Source organism: Pogoniulus pusillus, chromosome 10 (genome assembly GCF_015220805.1).
Source record: "Pogoniulus pusillus isolate bPogPus1 chromosome 10, bPogPus1.pri, whole genome shotgun sequence".
Classification (NCBI taxonomy): Eukaryota; Metazoa; Chordata; class Aves; order Piciformes; family Lybiidae; genus Pogoniulus; species Pogoniulus pusillus.
Window position 1 is genome coordinate 2,882,419 of NC_087273.1, and position 20,059 is coordinate 2,902,477.

The 20,059-nt window shown below is 48.0% G+C and overlaps 1 protein-coding gene across 10 annotated transcripts in view; it reads left to right on the plus strand.

Annotated features, from left to right (window-relative positions):
• INPP4B (inositol polyphosphate-4-phosphatase type II B) overlaps positions 1-20,059 on the plus strand; it is a 311,591-nt gene that overhangs the window by 161,533 nt on the left and 129,999 nt on the right. The window contains exon 1 of one of the 10 annotated variants that reach the window (XM_064149511.1): positions 1,127-1,146. The exons of the other annotated variants lie outside the window; for them this stretch is intronic. The gene's annotated coding sequence lies outside the window, so the exon portion shown is untranslated. Of the gene's footprint in view, positions 1-1,126; positions 1,147-20,059 lie in introns of those variants that run through there. 10 annotated transcript variants of the gene reach the window in all.

Genomic DNA, 20,059 nt, shown 5'->3' on the forward strand with positions numbered 1-20,059 from the left:
GTGAGTGTTTGTGGGGACTGGCTGCGGTGGCTGTGGTGAGTGTTTGTGGGGACTGGCTGCGGTGGCTGTGGTGAGTGTTTGTGGGGACTGGCTGCGGTGACTGTGGTGAGTGTTTGTGGGGGCTGGCTGCGGTGACTATGGTGAGTGTTTGTGGGGACTGGCTGCGGTGACTGTGGTGAGTGTTTGTGGGGGCTGGCTGCGGTGACTATGGTGAGTGTTTGTGGGGACTGGCTGCGGTGACTGTGGTGAGTGTGGGGACTGGCTGCGGTGACTGTGGTGAGTGTTTGTGGGGACTGGCTGCAGGGACTGGCTGCTGTGACTGGTGTTTGTGGGGACTGGCTGCGCTGACTATGGTGTTTGTGGGGACTGGCTGCGGGGGCTGGCTGCTGTGACTATGGTGTTTGTGGGGACTGGCTGCGGGGACTGGCTGCTGTGACTATGGTGTTTGTGGGGACTGGCTGCGGGGACTGGCTGCTGTGATTATGGTGTTTGTGGGGACTGGCTGCGGGGGCTGGCTGCTGTGACTATGGTGTTTGTGGGGACTGGCTGCGGGGACTGGCTGCTGTGACTATGGTGTTTGTGGGGACTGGCTGCGGGGACTGGCTGCTGTGACTATGGTGTTTGTGGGGACTGGCTGCGGGGACTGGCTGCTGTGACTATGGTGTTTGTGGGGACTGGCTGCGGGGGCTGGCTGCTGTGATTATGGTGTTTGTGGGGACTGGCTGCGGGGGCTGGCTGCTGTGACTATGGTGTTTGTGGGGACTGGCTGCGGGGACTGGCTGCTGTGACTATGGTGTTTGCGGGGGCTGGCTGTGGGGACTGTTTGTGGGGACCGGCTGTGGGGACTGGCAGTGATCTTCGCACCCAGGCAGTGGCAACTCGAGCCTTTGTCTAGGAAGGGTATAAATATTGGGGTGCTTCCTGCCTTGGGGTGCTCGCCTTAGAGTCCTCCCCCGCCTGGGTGGTTCCTGCAGAAGGAGTCCCCTGGCGCTGCCAAGGACAAGCTCCTGAGGGACAGGAGTGTCCCTGCTCTGCAGAGCTTCCCACCTTAAGGCTCGATGGCCTTAACGACCCTCGGATGGCTTTTGAAGGCGAGCCAGGGACGAGCGTCTGGAGCAGCCTTCCCTCAGCCAGCCTGGCTCACCTGTGAGTAATCTTTTTGGCTGATTAACAGCAGGCAATGCTCTGGTTAGTAGCTTGGCCTCTTCCAACTCCTGACTTGCAAACCAGTCAAATTTACCTGTGAGATCTTCTCAATCTAACTGCGTCTGCTAATTAAAGCTAAATTAATTTCTGTGTGTAGTTTTAGGGGCAGGTTTCAGGAAAACAAAATAATTCTCTTTTTATATATTCCTGACTCGGCCACCTTAATTCCCTGCCTCCACAACACTCAGGAGCAGTGTGGCCAGCAGGACAAGGGAAGTTCTTCTGCCTCTGTGCTCAACAGTGGTCAGGCCATACCTTGAGTGCTTTGTCCAGTTCTGGCCCCCTCAATTGAAGAGAGATGTTGAGGTGCTGGAAGGTGTCCAGAGAAAGGGAGCAAGGCTGGTGAGGGGCCTGGAGCACAGCCCTGTGAGGAGAGGCTGAGGGAGCTGGGGGTGTGCAGCCTGCAGCAGAGGAGGCTCAGGGCAGAGCTCATTGCTGTCTGCAGCTCCCTGAAGGGAGGCTGTAGCCAGGTGGGGTTGGGCTCTGCTGCCAGGCAAGCAGCACCAGAACAAGGGGACACAGTCTGAAGTTGTGCTGGGGCAGACCTAGGCTGGATGTGAGGAGGAAGTTGTTGTCAGAGAGAGTGATTGGCATTGGAATGGGCTGCCCAGGGAGGTGGTGGAGTCGCCGTCTCTGGTTGTGTTGAAGCAAAGCCTGGATGAGGCACTTAGTGCCATGGTCTGGTTGGTTGTCTAGGGCTGGGTGCTAGGGTGGACTGGATGAGCTTGGAGTCTCTTCCAACTTGGCTGATTCTACGATCTTAAAGTTGAAGCAGAATTGACCATTGCAGAGGGGGAGGCCAGGTGCACTGACTCTGAATGACTTTTCAGTCTTGGCAAAAGAATCAAGATTTTTGTTTTGAAAGAGGTGAAGTAGGAAAGGTGACACAGAGTGAGTCTAATGAAGGAGTTAATGACAGTTTGGATTGAGGCTGTGCCCTTGTTTTTTAATGAACACCTTAGCAGTTCAACTTCTGAGCTGAAACATAAATAATGTCTTTATTACTTCTGTTCTTAGAGCCATGGGAAAGCTTTGAGGGCTGTGATCCTTTGCTTCTGAGTCTTTGTTGTGCAGGACCAATGGAAAGGAAAATGAAGTGTTTAGTACAGCAGTGAGGAGTTCAGCTCTGTCAGCATGTCCTTTCCAAACTCCTGTTCTCGATGTTCTGTTGGGCATAAAAACTGCCTTCAGGCTACATATATAAAGATTTAAGGCTAAGCTTTCAGCAGTATATGAGGATTTTGCTGCAGGAATCTCTCGTGGCAGTGTGAATTTATGCCACAATGAATAGATATATTTTCTAAAATGAGTGGTAGAAATAGGTAGTTATTTTTAGGTGCTCAAGTGTGCTGGTTTTGTGTGGGGAATCTTGTGGGTGTTTTGGTGGAGCAGCTCTGCTACAAGGGTCGGAGCTCTTCAGCCTGGATAAGAGAAGGCTTTGAGAAGACCTTATAGTGGCTTTCTAGTATCCAAAGGGGGCTACAGGAAGGTGGGGAGGGACTATTGACAAGGTCTTGTAATGCCAGGACAAGGGGTAAAGGGTTTAAATTGGCAGAGGGGAGATTCCAACTAGATGTTCGGAAAGGGTTCTCTGCAGTGAGGGTGGTGAGAAACTGGCACAGGTTGCCCAGGGAGGTTGTGGAGCGCAGAATCACAGAATATGATCAAAGATCACATTGGGTGATTCTGTGCTCCACAACCTCCCTGGAGGTGTTCAAGGCCAGGTTGGATGAGACCTCGAACAACCTATTTTAGTGGCAGGTGTCCCTGTCCATGGTGAGAGATTGGAACTGGCTGAGCTTTGAGGTCGCTTCCAACCTAAACCATTCCATGACTCTATGAATACTGCCTTCACTGAAATAGCTGCTCTCCTGCCTTTGCTGTTAATGCACAGTTGCATTCATTTAAAATTATCGTAGCTCCATGTAGCTTCGTTTTCTGATGCTAAATCAACTGGTTTATATTTCTCACCTAAAGTTGATTTTCCATTCTTACCACAGCATCTTCAATCCTGTTTCTCCAAGCATACATGGCAATGGTGATGAAGTGGAAATACATTTCCTGATCCATCTGAGAAGCAGAGAAGGCTCAGGGTAGACCTCATTTCTGTCTACAGCTTCATGAAGGGTGGCTGTAGCCAGGTGTGCTTGATCGCTTCTATCAGGCAAGCAGCAGCAGAAGAAGGGGACACTGTCTCAAGTTGTTGCAGGGGAGGTCTAGGCTGGATGTGAGGAGGAAGTTGTTGTCAGAGAGAGTGATTGGCATTGGAATGGGCTGCCCAGGGAGGTGGTGGAGTTGCTGTCCCTGGAGGTGTTGAAGCAAAGCCTGGCTGGGGCACTTAGTGCCATAGTCTGGTTGACTGGCTAGGGCTGGGTGCTAGGTTGGACTGGAGGAGCTTGGAGGTCTCTTCCAACCTGGTTGATTCTATTCTAGTTACTTTCTCAAAGCTATGGACACCTCACAGCCTGTTGATTAATGACACTTAGGTCTTTTTGCTGCTGTGCTTCCTAAATGGGCATGAATCTGCCTTGTGAAGGAAGTGCTACTTATTACTGTTTGAATGCACGGCTTGCACTTGATAGACTTAGTTCTGTTACTCAGATCTTCCATGTGTAATGCTTTCTGTATCCCTCTGTGGTTCTACTTGTTCTAGATTCTGCCTTTTAGATCTCGTTATAAAGCTTCTGCTGTTTTTTGCCATGGTGTTCACTGAAATCTGAAATAAAATTATCTCTAGCACTGAGTTTCAGGGAACTCTTCATGTTTCAACCCCTACGATTTTCTGATTAGCCACTCTGTTAATCTTGATAATTTCTTCCCTGCTGCCTAATAATTTTTTGGAAAGGCACTACATGAAAGTCTTTATTAAAGTCCAGAAGATAAGCTACAGCATTGCCTTTGTCTAGACAGTCAAATTGGTGTTGAGGGAAAGCAAGACATCAGTTTGCTTGATCACCATTTAATGAACACAGGCATTTTTGTGCTAAGTCAGACATCATAGAAACATAGAATTAACCAGTTTGGAAGTGACCTCCCAGATCCTCCAGCCCAACCTAGCTCCCAGCCCTAGACAATCTACCAGACCATGGCACTAAGTGCCTCAGCCAAGCAATTCTTCAACATCTCCAGGGATGGCAACTCCACCTCCCTGGGCAGCCCATTCCAATGCCAATCACTCTGTCTGCCAACAACTTCCTTCTAACATCCAGCTTAGACCTCCCCTGCCACAACTGGAGACTGTGTCCCCTTGTTCTGTTGCTGCTTGCCTGGCAGAAGAGCCCAACCCCACCTGGCTACAGTCTCCCTTCAGGGAGTTGCAGAGAGCAATGAGCTCTGCCCTGAGCCTTGTCTTCTGCAGGCTGCACACCCCCAGCTCCCTCAGCCTCTCCCCGTAGGGCTAAAACCGGTGATAAAATCACCCAATTAGGGGAAATGCATAACTAAATCTTAAGTTATTGGTAAGGTCTAGAATAATTTGCAGCTTCTAGTAACACACTGCTATCCTTGTCACTCCACTTCCATCAGACTCTTAGCTCTGAAGAGCATGAAACACTGTGAAGTGATGGGGCTTGAGGAAGAAGAAGGTTCAGAACTGCATTAACAAAGGTCTGAATCGTAACTGATAGGATTCTGGAGTGATGGATGGAGGGTTTGTTAGGTTTGGTTTTGATGCTTCTTTTCTGCTTTAATATATTTGAGAGACTGCATCTGGAGACCTGAAGTTTGAAGAGTTCAGCACACAGGGCTAGCTTCTGATTTCATTCCTTGATATTAATTGGTGGATTATGTTTCAAAATACTTTTCAGGTTAAATAAGTCACTCATTGGTTTGGTTTTATTACAGCTTGGTCAGTGTAGTTGGGTTTCTCTTTACTGCCTAGCACAGGTCACTTACAAAGTGTAACTAACAGCAACATGAAATCTGTTTGGATTTCAGCCCATTGCTGTGTTCCAGGTGACAGCAGCTGGTTCTAGGTGACTTAATCTGCAGCAGGTTATTGAGTATTGCACTAAAATTCAATTGTGTTCTCCTCCTGTTCTGTTTTAAGCCACATAAATACCACTTCTCCCTCCCCCCTCCCTTTCTTTTCAACAGTTAAAAGCAAAATTTACTCTTTGGTTCAATTTCAATGAAGTGTTTTTTTGCTACTAGATTCTCCTTCACAGGTCTGAGTTCCCTGATTTTACTGATGCTACTTCAGTGATCTGGGTTTGCTTGTAATTCACGTTGACACAGCCCAGGAGCTGCCCTGAAGTGCTTTAAGCAGTGTCTCTTTTACAAAACTCACAAGGTGTTTGCATTCCTGCTTGGAAAATACCAGTTAAAGAGCACATTTTTCGTAACACTTTTTGGCTCTTTCCTTGTTAAAAACAGTTTTTGTTCAGGGTGTGCTTTCCTCACTAAATTGCTGCCATCCAGCATTTAGCTGCATCCATTTTCCCATGAGATTTCTTGGTGAAAGAGATATTCCAACCGAGTGCATCACAGTTAATTAAGATGATACTGTAATTTCTTTTTGTTATGGTCTAGTAACTCTGAAGTTTCAACATCAATTTCTTGTCTACTTTTATACTTTTCCCCTTGTTTCCCTGCCTTTTGAATAAAATAGCTATTAGCAGCTAAGATCATAGAATTCTAGAATGGTTTTGCTTGGAAGTGACCTCAAGGATCATCCAGTTCCAACCCCTGCCATAGGCAGGGACACCTCCCACTAGAACAGGTCACTCAAGGCCTCATCCAGCCTGGCCTTGAACACCTCCAGGGAGGAAGAATCATAAAATCATAGAGTCAGCCAGGTTGGAGGAGACCTCCAAGCTTGTCCAGGCCAACCTAGCACCCAGTCCTGGCCAGTCAACCAGACTATGGCACTAAGTGCCCCAGACAGGCTTTGTTTCAACACCTCCAGGCACAGCGACTCCACCACCTCCCTGGGCAGCCCATTCCAATGCCAATCACTCTCTCTGACAACAACTTCCTCCTAACATCCAGTCTAGACCTACCCTGGCACAACTTGAGACTGTGTCCCCTTCTTCTGTTGCTGCTTGCCTGGCAGAAGAGACTAACCCTGCCTGGATACAACCTTCCTTCAGGTAGTTGTAGATAGCAATGAGGTCTCCCCTGCGCCTCCTCTTCTCCAGGCTAAATGAGATCCCTTCCAACCTAAGCCATTCTGTGATCTGAAGTTATTAAATTAAAAAAGCGTTGAAAGAATCAGAGGTGTTTCAATCACTTCAAATGTAGTCTGCCTTTTACCCTAAGTCAGCACCCATGTTCTCCTCCAGAAAAAGAAGGTGCTCTGTAGATCTGAGAGTCCCATCATGTTCTCAGTCAGATGAGTCACTTGAGCAGCATGCTGGCTGACAGACAGTGTGGGAGCAGTCTCTGAATAGCCTGGCTTCTAATGTATCTCTGCCCAGCTGGATTGTATGTCTGAGAAGCATGTTTGTTTGGGATGGTTTCAATTAGGCCATGGGCTTTGAAGAGGTATTAAAATAGCAGAGTGGTTGGAGTACAGAAATGTGTTCGTTAGGGGGGATACCCCCAACTGTGATCAGAGGAAGGAAGCTGAGTAATCCTGTGGTATGTGGAGCAGCAGACAAGAACCTGTGTCCTTAATTGTGCCCTGGGCTTGCTATATTGTCACAGACAAGTCAAAAGAATTTAATTTCTGTTCTGCAGAGACTTTGGTTTGTTGGTTTTTTAATGGAATTACCCCCCGTGCATAGGATTAAAGGTGTTTGTGTACACTGCTAGGAGCAGTGTGTCAGGTAACCGAGCTTCGTGTCTGAGGATCTTGAGCACCAGTAGATGATGAGGTAACAGAGGAGTTTCTGCCTCACTCAAGTGGAGGAAACACTGAGGGGTGCTGTGGAGAAGTAACCTGGGTTGTTATATAAGAAAACACTCCCCTGTAACATAAGATATTGGGAAAAAAATGCCAAGCCTGTTTCTATCCGTGTAAGCCCTAAGGAGGAGAGGCTGAGGGAGCTGGGGATGTGCAGCCTGCAGAAGAGGAGGCTCAGGGCAGAGCTCATTGCTGTCTACAACTCCCTGAAGGGAGGCTGTAGCCAGGTGAGGTTGGTCTCTTCTGCCAGGCAAGCAGCAACAGAAGAAGGGGACACAGACTCAGGTTGTGGCAGGGGAGGTCTAGGCTGGATGTTAGGAGGAAGTTGTTGTCAGAGAGTGATTGGCATTGGAATGGGCTGCCCAGGGAGGTAGTGGAGTTGCCGTCCCTGGGGAGGGGGGGGTTGAAGCAAAGGCTGGCTGGGGCACTTAGTGCCATGGTCTGGTTGCTTGGCTAGGGCTGGGTGCTAGGTTGGGCTGGATGATCTTGGAGGTCTCTTCCAACCTGGTTGATTCTATGCTTCTATGAATACTTGGTTGAGAGGAAGCTTTCTTTCTAACAAAATTCTGTCATTGTCACTAATAATTTTAAACAGAGGAATGCTGAGAAGCTTGAAACTGTTTGGAGTCTTCAGTGTGCTACTTGTATTGTCAGATGTTCCCACATACAGCTATTGTATGAAGCTGGGATGATCTGAAAGCTTCAGCTTGAGTCCTTTATTCTTGTTTGAAGGATATTCCTGCTTAAATGATGCTGACTGCCACTCCAGTACTGAATATCTCCTCTCCGAGTGGTAAAATGAAGTTTCCTGTTTCTTCCTTGGGCTGCCAGTGAGCTACCAGTGGCATTAGAACTGGATTCTCATCCTAGTGTGGCAGCTTGTTTGCACTTAGCTGGGCATTCTTTTTTTCACCACTCTCTGGATACATTATGTAACCTAGTGCCAAAAAGCAGCTTTTGGACTGCAGAGACCACTGAGGAGGTTTGGAATGGCAGTGCTGGCTCATGTTCCTTGTAAAAGTATCAGCCACAGAGTGGAGCATTTTTAGGCTTCTGTAGCTAAATCACCCACAAGTAATTTGTCCTATCTCTGACAGCCTTGGAGCGTGTAGAACAGGGAAAGCCATTGATTTCCCCCACCCCCTCCACATGCAGGCTGCTGACCAGGATGGAGCAAGAGTGCCATAATTTAAAGCCAGTGTCTGAACAGCTAAACCGAGTCACAGGCCCATAACATGTTTCTTTTTCTTCCTCAAAGGAAGTGCATAGTAATGAAGGTAGCAGAAGCAGAGCTTTTCTTTTAATGGCTTTGTGACTGGAATTCATCTGTCTACCTGAAATGACCTGGCGTCTGTCACAAAGAATTGGTACCCAATGCATTGCTGGAGCTTCTGGCTGTATTAACTCTTTGTGTGGGAAGGGATAGATTGGAGTAGGAGTTCCACAGATGACTGCTATGAATGATGAATTGGAATTTGATTTGAGCTGGCACTTAATTGAGCTCCCTGTCATTTAAAAAACTACTGCCTGCAACCTTCACTGAAACGATTTCTGTTGTCCTACCTGGTTGCCAGTTAGCCCCTGCCTGTCAGGCTCTTCTGCTCTCTTGTACAGGAACTCCTGCAATTTGCAGGAGCACAAAGCCATTTGTGAGAAACTGTTCATACAAGGAGACAACAGAGTTCTACACTTGGGCCACAGCAACCCCAAGCAGCACTGCAGGCTGGGGACAGAGTGGCTGGAGAGCAGCCAGGCAGAGAGGGACCTGGGGGTGCTGGTAGAGAGGAGCTGAAGATGAGGCAGAAGTGTGACCAGGTGGGCAGGAGAGCCAATGGCATCCTGGCCTGGATCAGCAAGAGTGTGGGCAGCAGGACAAGGGAGGTTCTTCTGCCCCTGGGCTCAGCACTGCTCAGGCCACACCTTGAGTGCTGTGTCCAGTTCTGGGCTCCTCCATTCAAGAGAGATGTTGAGGTGCTGGAAGGTGTCCAGAGAAGGGCAACAAAGCTGGTGAGGGGCCTGGAGCAGAGCCCTGTGAGGAGAGGCTGAGGGAGCTGGGGGTGTGCAGCCTGCAGCAGAGGAGGCTCAGGGCAGAGCTCATTGCTGTCTGCAGCTACCTGAAGGGAGGCTGTAGCCAGGTGGGGTTGGGCTTTTCTCCAAAGCAAGCACCAACAGAACAAGGGGACAGAGTCTCAAGTTGTGTAGGCTGGATGTTAGGAGGAAGTTGTTGTCAGAGAGAGTGATTGGCATTGGAATGGGCTGCCCAGGGAGGTGGTGGAGTTGCTGTCCCTGGAGGTGCCTGCATGGGGCACGTAGTGCCATGGTCTGGTTGATTGGCTAGGGCTGGGTGCTAGTTTGGGCTGGAGGAGCTTGGAGGTCTCTTCCAACCTGGTTGGTTCTATGATTCTATTCTCTGTAAGTAAAAAGCAGGAAAGTCAGGACAAAGTTACGGAAGAGTGATGTAGTTGAGACTGTAGTTGAGGATTCATGGCAGATTCCATAGGTAGCGTAAGTACAGCAGTACAATATTTGTACAACAAGGGGTTGCTATGGAAGACCATTGTAAAAGCTGGTTTAGAACACCCAGCAGTGTGTTTGTCCATGTGTTGTGGTATTGCAAGGCATCTGAAAGGCATCTTTGTGAGCTTGCATCCTTTGGAATTTGGATCTCTGCAGGTCCAATCTGCTAAGGTAGTGAATGTGGAGGTTCAAGAAAGCAGAGATTTTCCTTCAGTGTGAACTTGACGGCCATAACCTGGCTGCTGTAGGTCACGCACAGAGCTCCACACCATTTCTGCATACTAATAAAAGAAAAGAAAATAGAGAAATAAGTGGAGTTGCCTTCTGAGAAGGGGTTCAGTGTAACCAGGCTGACTCCTAGCGTCTCCAGAGCACGTATAGGTGCAGTACTGGCCCTGTGCCACAGGGCAGCCTTGAACTGTGCCCTGCACAAGAGCAATTCCTTTGCCAGATGATTCATGGCTTGCTAGTGTGCAGGATTTCTAAAGAATGTGTTGGCACTGTTTGTTATCAGTGGAGGATGTGAGAAGTTTAGGGGAGAGAAAAAGTGAGAGGAAAAAATACTGCTATACATACAATTGAACTACGCAACTGGAAGTGGCTTTTGTTGTTGCTCTTCTCTATGGAGGCACTGTTAGAAACAGACTGAGCCTCTGCTCAGGAAGTGTGATGTCCTTAAATAATATCCATCATACTGGTGCTTAGCTTTGCAGGCCCCAGCTGGAGTCCTGTGTGCAGTTCTGGAGCCCCCACCAGAACAAGGACATGGAGCTGTTGGAGCAAGTCCAGAGGAGGGCCACAAAGATGCTCAGAGGGCTGCAGCAGCTCTGCTGTGAGGACAGGCTACAAGAGTTGGGGCTCTGCAGCCTGGAGAAGAGAAGGCTTGGAGGAGACCTTATAGTGGCCTTACAGTATGTGAACGGGGCTACAGGAAGGCTGAGGAGGGATTATTGATAAGGTCTTGTAATCACAGGACAAGGGGGAATGCGTTTAAATTGGCTGAGGGGAGACTGAAACTAGATTTTAGGAAAGGATTTTTGACAGTGAAGGTGGTGAGACACTGGCACAGGTTGCCCAGGGAGGTTGTGGCTGCTCCCTCTCTGGAGGTGTTCAAGGCCTGTTTGGATGAGGCTTTGAACAACCTGTCCTAGTGGGAGGTGTCCCTGCCTGTGGCAGGGAGTTGGAACTGGCTGAGTTTTGAGGTCCCTTCCAACCTAAACCCGTCTGTGATGCTGTGATTTTCAAGACAAAAGTATGGTCAGCCTGCAGGTTTTCTTCCCAGGAAAGAAGGGGTTGTTATTACAACACAGACTTTATTTCTTAGCTGGAAAGAAACAAGGGCAGTAGCTCTGCTCTCAAGAGATCTTTAGCATCTGTACCACAGCAGATGAACAGAAGGTTTAAAATCAGGAATGATTCTTTGTTGTTTTAAAGAGCAGTTTTTAGCAGGGAAAACCATCGTTGACTTTTGGATCTCTGTTCTGAAGTTTGTTTGGTTTAGTTGTTGATGGCAGCTGTAGTACTGGCAGGAGATCTCTTGAGTGTAAGCACTTGTCAAGTCAAGTGCACAATTGTAAAATGATCTCCAGTCCCCACAGGAAGACAGAGGGAATAATAGGAGGTCTTTGGCCACAGATCTAATGATGCTAATCATGATGTCAACATTTACAATTGCTGCTTATTAGCATGGTCTCGGGGAGAGCTCAGTAGAAGTTATGGACTGCTACTATTTTTGAGCAGAACCTGGGCTTAGAAATTAACATAGAATCAGCCAGGCTGGAAGAGACCTCCAACCTCATCCAGTCCAACCTAGCACCCAGCCCTGGCCAGTCAACCAGACCATGGCACTAAGTGTCCCAGCCAGGCTTGGCTTCAACACCTCCAGGGAGAGCAACTCCACCACCTCCCTGGGCAGCCCATTCCAATGCCAATCACTCTCTCTGACAACAACTTCCTCCTAACAGCCAGCCTAGACCTGCCCTGGCACAACTTCAGACTCTGTCCCCTTCTTCTGTTGCTGCTTGCCTGGCAGAAGAGCCCAGCCCCACCTGGCTACAGCCTCCCTTCAGGTAGCTGCAGACAGCAATGAGCTCTGCCCTGAGCCTCCTCTGCTGCAGGGTGCACACCCCCAGCTCCCTCAGCCTCTCCTCACAGGGCTGTGCTCCAGGCCCCTCACCAGCTTTGTTGCCCTTCTTTGGACACCTTCCAGCACCTCAAAATCTCTCTTAAATTGAGGGGCCCAGAACTGGACACAGCACTCAAGGTGTGGCCTACCAGTGCTGAATGCTAAGTATAAAGGCTAGGTCCTCAGTTCTGGAGGTCAAAGTAGATGCTAGGTGGCTTTCTGGAGAGGAAAGTAGAGGAGGAAATAATTTTCCTGAGTTCACAGGTCAAAGAGCTCCTAGATTTTGTGTATTCATTATTTTGCAGAGGTCTAGAATTTTGCCAGTCATCCTTCATGAATTCCTTCAAGGGGTCTTAGTTTCTTCTCTTGCATACAAGGAAGAAGCAAGGAGAGCCCAGAATCACAGAAACATTAATCTTAGCAAAGCCCCTCACCATCACCAAGTCCAAGTTACAACCCTGCTCTACAAGATTCACTCTAAAGCATGTCCCCAAGGGCCACATCTGAACGATCTTTAGACACAGCCAGGGTTGGTGACTCAACCACCTCCTTGGGCAGCCTGTGGCAATGCCTGACCACTCTTTCTGTGAAAAAAAAATCCTAATATCTAGTCTAAAACTACCCAGTTGCAGCTCAAGGCCATTCCCTCTTGTTCTATGATCATGTGTGAACACTGTGAGGTGCTCAAATGCTACAGCATTCAGGCAAGAGAAAAAAAAAGGAATAAAAACCAACATCAACCAAAACCACCACCCAAAGCCAAAAGGGATTGGTGATTCAGAGCAGCCTTGAGATGCTCTGCTTGATTGGCTAGGGCTAGGTGCTAGGTTGGACTGGGTGAGCTTGGGGCTCTCTTCCAACCTGCTTGATTCTATGATTCATGGGATTTTGGGGACCTTAGTATGCTCTCCAGCTGTCCCTCTCAAGATATCTGCTATACATCTTTGGTGGTGTGGTGACAGCGTGGAGAGTGGTGCATAATTCATCGCTGCCTTTCTGTGCCGTGATCTCTGTGTAGGAGGAAGAGGACTTGAAGCTGCAGTGTTTAAATCAGACCTGTTGTACGCATTTCGTTAATCCAAACATCATCTGGAGCTGAAGCTTCACCTGCAGATGAGTCAGTGTTAGCCTTTCCTTTGGAAAGAATGCTCAGGTATTGTGTGCACTTGCAGCCCAGAAAGCCAAGCAGAGCCTGGGCTGCAGCAGGAGCAGTGTGGCCAGCAGGGCCAGGGAGGTGATTCTCCCCCTCTACTCTGCTCTGCTACTGCATCCAGCTCTGGAGCCCCTGGGACAAGAGGGATGTGGAGATGCTGGAGTGTGTCCAGAGAAAGGCCACAAGGATGCTCAGAGGGCTGCAGCAGCTCTGCTGTGAGCACAGACTGAAAGAGTTGGGGCTGTTGAGTCTGGAGAAGAGGAGGGTCCCAGGTGACCTTCTTGTGGCCTTCCAGGATCTCAAGGGGGCTGCAAAAAAGCTGGGGAGGGACTTTTTAACCTATCGGGGAGTGCCAGGACTAGGGGGAATGGAGCAAAGCTGGAGGTGGAGAGATTCAGGCTGGAGGTGAGGAGGAAGTTGTTGAGCCAGGAGAGTGGTGAGAGGCTGGAATGGGTTGCCCAGGGAGGTGGTTGAGGCCCCATGGCTGGAGGTATTTAAGGCCAGGCTGGATGAGGCTGTGGGCAGCCTGATCTAGTGTGAAGTGTCCCTGCCCATGTCAGGGGTTGGAACTGGCTGATCCTTGTATTCCCTTGAACCCTGCCTGATTCTGTGACTCGGTGATTCCAAATAAGTCCAAGTATCTTTTAGCTTTTGAAGGGAGTGATGGACTGATGATCATTATTGTTGGTTTTATTCCACTTTGATCTTTTCAAAACCAAAACATGCAGAATTTAGTGAAGTGCTTTTCATTACCTGCTGTGTGATGCTGCTTATGCTGACAAGTTTGAAGTATAGGTTCTTGCAACAGTGTTAAGTTTTATTGCAAGATCTTTAGTACTTAAAACCGAGCAGAATGACTTCATGAAATCACAGAATGCAACAGGAAGAGATTAACCTCTTTTAGTCTCTGTGAAGCGAAGCTCTATAAATAACTTCTATGTGTGGCTTACATTCTCATTTTCATTCTCATATATCTGTGGAAGGACCATTGTGATACTTCCATCATAATGGGGAGGGACTTTAATGGATGTTAGGTATGATAGAACATGGCTGAGTGATAGGTTGGGCTGGATAATCTTGAAGGTCTCTTTCAACCTGGTTGATTCTATGAAAGCTAGAAATTGGTAGATTCAGACTAGGTGTTAGGAAGAAGTTCTTCACCATGAGGGTTGTGAGAGCCTGGAATGGGTTGCCCAAGGAGGTGGTGAAAGCCCCATCCCTGGAAGTGTTTAATGGCAGGCTGGATGAGGCTGTGGCCAGCCTGATCTAGTGTGAGGTGTCCCTGCCCATGGCAGGGGTGTTGGAACTAGATGATCCTTGTGGTCCCTTCTAACCCAAACTGATTCTATGATTACATTTGTGTGCAAACCAAAAGTTGTAGTAAATCTTAGCAAATATGCACAAGGACAAAAGGTAGTGGGCACAAATTTCAGCATAGAAAGCTCCATCTAAACATGAGGAGGAATGTTGAAGGGGTAGCAGAGCACTGGAACAGGCTGCCTGGAGAGATGATGGAGTCTCCTCTGGAGTCATACAAAACCCTTCTGGGTGCCATTCTGTGCAGTCTGCTCTCGGTGAACCTGCTCTGGCCTCTCCAGAGGTCCCTTTCATAGAATCAGCCAGCCTGGAAGAGACCTCCAAGGTCATCTAGTCCAACCTATCATCCAACCCCTATCATTGTGTGGTTCCGTTGAAGAGCCTATATGCAAGAATGCTGAGTCCAGGCAGCTCCTAAAATAATTGTGTTGGATGCAGAAGAGCTGTAATAATTTATCCAGAATGTATTGGATGAGTTGGAAGATGCTTTATGAATACAACATTATTTCAGGTATAAGCTGTTCTTTGTTGCATATATCTTTTTCACTTTTAGAGTATGAGCTGTGGAAGGAGAAACCTCTAAACATTAATTTTCCAGGACTGCCACCATCCTGTCAGCATGTGGGATGCTGTGCAGTTCAGGCTTTATATCACAACCTGTTCTCAAGCAGAAAAAATTACCATATTTTTGTATCTATAACTACCTTTCAGATCATTCACACTGTATTAAAATGCTTTTCTTTTAGACATAGTTATCCCCTGTGTCAAAGGAGAAGATTCAGCTGGGTGTTGGGAGGAGTGAGGAGAAATTGTAGGCTGCTCTATACTGGGATAAAACAACCAACCTTGTGCTGGGCTGCAGCAGGGCAAGGGAGGGGATTCTGCCCCTTGGCTCTGCTCTCCTCAGACCCCATCTGGAGTCCTGTGTGCCGGAGCCCCGACAAAAGAAGGTCATGGAACTGTTGGAACCAGTCCAGAGAGGATGCTCAGAGGGCTGCAGGACAGTCTTGAGAGAGTTGGGGCTCTGCAGCCTGAAGAAGGTTTTGAGAAGACCTCATAGTGGCCTTGGAGTATCTGAAGGGGGCTACAGGAGGGCTGGGGAGGGACCATTGACAAAGTCTTGTACTGACAGAACACAGAATAGTGGGTTTAAACTGGCAGAGGGGAGGTTCAAACTAGATGAGATATTCAAACTAGATGTTAGGAAGAAGTTCTTTGCAGTGAAGGTGGTGAGACACTGGCACAGGTTGCCCAGGGAGGTTGTGGCTGCTCCCTCCCTGAAGGTGTTCAAGGCCAGGTTGGATGAGGCCTTGGGCAGCCTGTTCTATTGGGAGCTGTCCCTGTCTATGGCAGGGGCTTGGAACTGGATGATCCTTGAGGTCCCTTCCAACCTAAACCATCACATGAAAATGCCCACTTGGCTATGCTGAAGCCTGAACATGCTGAGCTTTGCTGTACTCCTTGTGCTTGAGTGCAAGTAGTGGCGTTCCTGTGGAGCTGATGAATTGAAGGCATTGTGGTAAAATGTGGTATTGTGCTAATATATTTTGGAAGTGTAGCCTGTGCTGTCTATTAAGTAGACAAAATCTCCTATTTGTTTTCAAAAGTCTTCCTTGTCAAGACATTTGAGAGTCTGTAGTCAGCCATTAAAAGTCATGCAAATTTACATTGTTCATTGCCAGCTCTATCTGTTCCTTTGATTTATTTAGACAGAAATCAAATCTGTGTCATCTAATCTACATGACATGAAATCATTCCTGCTAAATTGTGCATGTGCTTTTTTTGTCCCTTATTCTTGCTGCATGCTCATTTTCTGGGGAATTTCTGATAGGAATTGTGATCTCTCTGAGAACTACTAGTTCCAGTTCTGGGCTTCTCAGTTCAAGAGAGATGTTGAGGTGCTGGAAGGTGTCCAGAGAAGGGCAACAAAGCTGGTGAGGAGCCTGGAGCAGAGCCCTGTGAGGAGAGGCTGAGGGAGGTGGGGGTGTGCAGCCTGCAGCAGAGGAGGCTCAGGGCAGAGCTCATTACTGCCTACAGCTGCCTGAAGGGAGGCTGTAGCCAGGTGGGGTTGGGCTCTTCTCCCAGGCAAGCAGCAACAGAAGGAGGGGACAGAATCTCAAGTTGTGTCAGGGGAGGTCTAGGCTGGATGTTGTTAGGAAGTTGTTGTCAGAGAGAGTGATTGGCATTGGAATGGGCTGCCCAGGGAGGTGGTGGAGTCGCTGTGCCTGGAGGTGTTGAAACAAAGCCTGGCTGGGGCACTTAGTGCCATGGTCTGGTTGCTTGTCTAGGGCTGGGTGCTAGGTTGGACTGGATGAGCCTGGAGGTCTCTTCCAACCTGCTTGATTCTGTTCTATTCATACACTTCCTCAGACCAACTCACCTTTTAATGAGGAAAAATCTTCTGGATTGCAGGCATGCTTGAACAAAACTAATACACTAAAAGCTGAAAACATCAGTAGGTGTAGCAGGAAGAAAGAAGGATAGTGACACATACTAAGGTGAGGAAAAGCAGTCTTTGTGCATAATGGTTTTGAGATCAAAATGCTATGTGTGTCATAGAATCATAAAATCAACCAGGTTGGGAGAGACCTCCAAGCTCATCCAGCCCGACCTAGCACCCAGCCCTGGCCAATCAACCAGACCATGGCACTAAGTGCCCCAGCCAGGCTTTGCTTCAACACCTCCAAGGATGGTGACTCCACCTCCCTTGGCAGCCCATTCCATTGGCAAGTCACAGGGAAGTGACTGCAGCATCCCTTTGCTGATAAAAGCGTGGGATACTTCTAAGATAAACTGGTCTCTGTTACAAGGTTGTATTGAAGTAAACCAGCTCCTTGATGTCTGCTTTTTGTCTTGTCTTGTAGGTACAAAACTATGTGTAGGTTTCTGCAGAGTGAAATAGACCCACAGTGATGTCTGCTTCCAGTGATAGCTGCTTCTTGCCTTTAAAGCAGAAACTAATTTAGATTGTGAGAGAGATGAGATGTCCATCCTGAAAGCACTTCTGAAGCCAGTCCTGAGTTTACTTAATAAATAAATAAAGCCAAACCCTTTCAGTTTCTCATCTGGGAAGAGAGGGAGGTTGCGCAAAGGTCAGGGCCCTATCAGAGCCTGTCTGTTTGCTTAAAGATGGCTGTGAACAGCAGGTTGCTTGGTGGAGTATTTATGGACTTAACTTAATTCCAGTTCTTCAAGTGTAGCTCTTCTAGTCTAAGAACAAAATACTTTCTCAGAAGGGGAAAAAAGCCCCACCAAAAAAGGCATCTTTTCTTTGTAGAGAGCTTTGGAAAAAAATATATATTTAGAACATTGGGAATGTTTATAGTGGAATCATTGGGAATGTTTATATTTGGATCATTGAGAATGTTTCTTTTCCTAGCAACTTCCGGAGGCTCCTGTGAGAAAATTCCTTGCTGCCTTCCATTGTGGATTGTTAGCAGAGCAAATGGAGCACGTGGAAGCTCTGGGAACAGCATTCTCATGGCACAACTGCAGTTGTGCAGGTTGGGAGGAACATTACCTAGGGAGGTACAGCTGTAAGCTTACTGAATTGGACTTCTGTGAATAAATAGATCCTGTTGACTAAGGCAAGGAAAACAGTTAATAGTATGGCTCAGCAAATTGAAGCTGCACTTCAGCTCATCTCTCTCTAACCTGTCTTTATCCCTTCTACCACAGTACTTCTGTGGCCAGAGTTGCCCAATCCAGAGGTGAGTTACCATCCATTGGGTAACACCACAGCACACCTTGGCCTTCACTGGTCTTTGAACATTAGCACAAAATGTCACAGCAGGAAAAAAATCCTTGCTGATAAGTGGTGTTTTTAACTGCTCCTCTGGAAGCAGTATGGGAGAGTCCCTCCTGCCCCCATTCGTTTGGTGTGTGCTGAAAGCTCTGAGTTCTTTACCCATGGAGCTGCTTGAAGGGACAGAGTGGCTGGGGACAGAGTGGCTGCAGAGCAGCCAGGCAGAGCGGGCTCTGGAGTTGCTGGTTGACAGTGACTCAACATAAGCTAGCAGTGTGCCTAGGTGGCCAAGAAGGCCAACAGCATCCTGGCCTGGCTCAGGAAGAGTGTGGCCAGCAGGACAAGGGAGGTTTTTCTGCCCCTGTACTCAGCACTGGTCAGGCCACAGCTTGAGTGCTGTGTCCTGTTCTGGGTCCCTCAATTTAAGAAAGGTGTTGAGGTGCTTTGAACGTGTCCAGAGAAGGGCACCAAGGCCGTTGAAGGGGCACAGCCCTGTGAGGAGAGGCTGAGGGAGCTGGGGGTGTGCAGGCTGCAGAAGAGGAGGCTCAGGGCAGAGCTCATTGCTGTCTGCAGCTACCTGAAGGGAGGCTGTAGCCAGGTGAGGTTGGGCTCCTCTGCCAGGCAAGCAGCAACAGAAGAAGGGGACACAGTCTCCAGTTGCTGCAGGGTGAGGTCTAGGCTGGCTGTTAGGAGGAAGTTGTTGTCAGAGAGAGTGATTGGCATTGGAATGGGCTGCCCAGAGAGGTGTGGAGTCACCATCCCTGGAGATGTTCAAAAGGAGGCTGGATGGGGCACTTGGTGCTGTGGTTTAATTAATTAGAAAGTGTTAGCTGCTAGGTTGGACTGGATGATCTTGAAAGTCTTTACCAACCTGCTTAATTCTGATTCTGAAGTACTTGGTCTGGAATAGCAGGAATGGGATGTGAAAGAGTAGCCTGCAAGTACAGGGCCTTGTGTTTTCTACTAATGTGAGCTTCTGGCTGAGTGCAGCTGAAACAAATTACAGGAAAGCCAACGCAGGTGAATGAGCTGATCAAATTGTGACTGAGCACTGAACCTAATGCAGCTGAGAGAGAGAGGATTCTCAGGTGAATCCCTGAACTTCAATATCCTCAAGTTAGGCCTCTTCTGGAAAGCTGTTGCTAATGCAGGTGCTTGTGTTTGAGGAAGATGAATTAGGGCTGGAACAAACAGGGTGATGTGGGGAATGGAGAGGCTGTTGTGTGACAGCTTACTGAAAAAGCCTGCCTTATTATCCTAACAAAATGAAGTATGAGAGGGCATATGATTCCTTTCTTATTAATACATCAGGAGACCACTATGAGGAACAGAAAATAATTACTTAGCTAAAAGACCATGTTGGCAGAGGAGCAAATGAGTATAAACTCTCTATGAATAATGTTGGGCTGCAAATTAGAAAATGACTCTGAACTATTGCAGCAATCATTTTTTTTTTGGCATGACCTTCTACTTGCAGGAGTGGGAGAAGAGATTAAAATCCTTCCAAGGTATAGTTTAAAACAAAAATGTGTGAAGGGTTTTTTTAATGTGGTGTCTCTGACTGTAAAATACTGAAACAAATGATTGGGAGGTTGATGCAGCTCTGTTGTTGATGCTTTGTATTAAAATATCAGGCCCTTGATTGCCTTTCAGACTTTCGTGAGCACTTTGGAGGGGAGTGGAGCCAGTCAGAAAGCACACAGACTGCACATGTTCTTACATGATATTAGGAGGAAGTTCTTCACATAAAGAGTGATTGGCATTGGAATGGGCTGCCCAGGGAGGTGGTGGAGTCGCCATCCCTGGAGGTGTTCAGGCAAAGCCTGGCTGGGGCACTTAGTGCCATGGTCTGGTTGCTTGGCCAGGGCTGGGTGCTGGGTTGGATTGGATACGCTTGGAGCTCTCTTCCAACCTGCTTGATTTTATGATTGTATGATCTGTTTGGAGGTGTCCCTGCTGACTGCAGGGGGATTGGACAAGATGAGCTTTCATGGTCTCTCCCAACTCAATGCAGTCTGTCAGTCTGTAATCTTATGACAGTTTTCTGCTTCTGTGGGAGCTGATAGTTGATTGGTTCTGTGTCTCATCTAAAAATAACTCATTCCAAATACTGAATGCAAGGCCCCCAGCAGCCAATGCTTTGAAGTATTG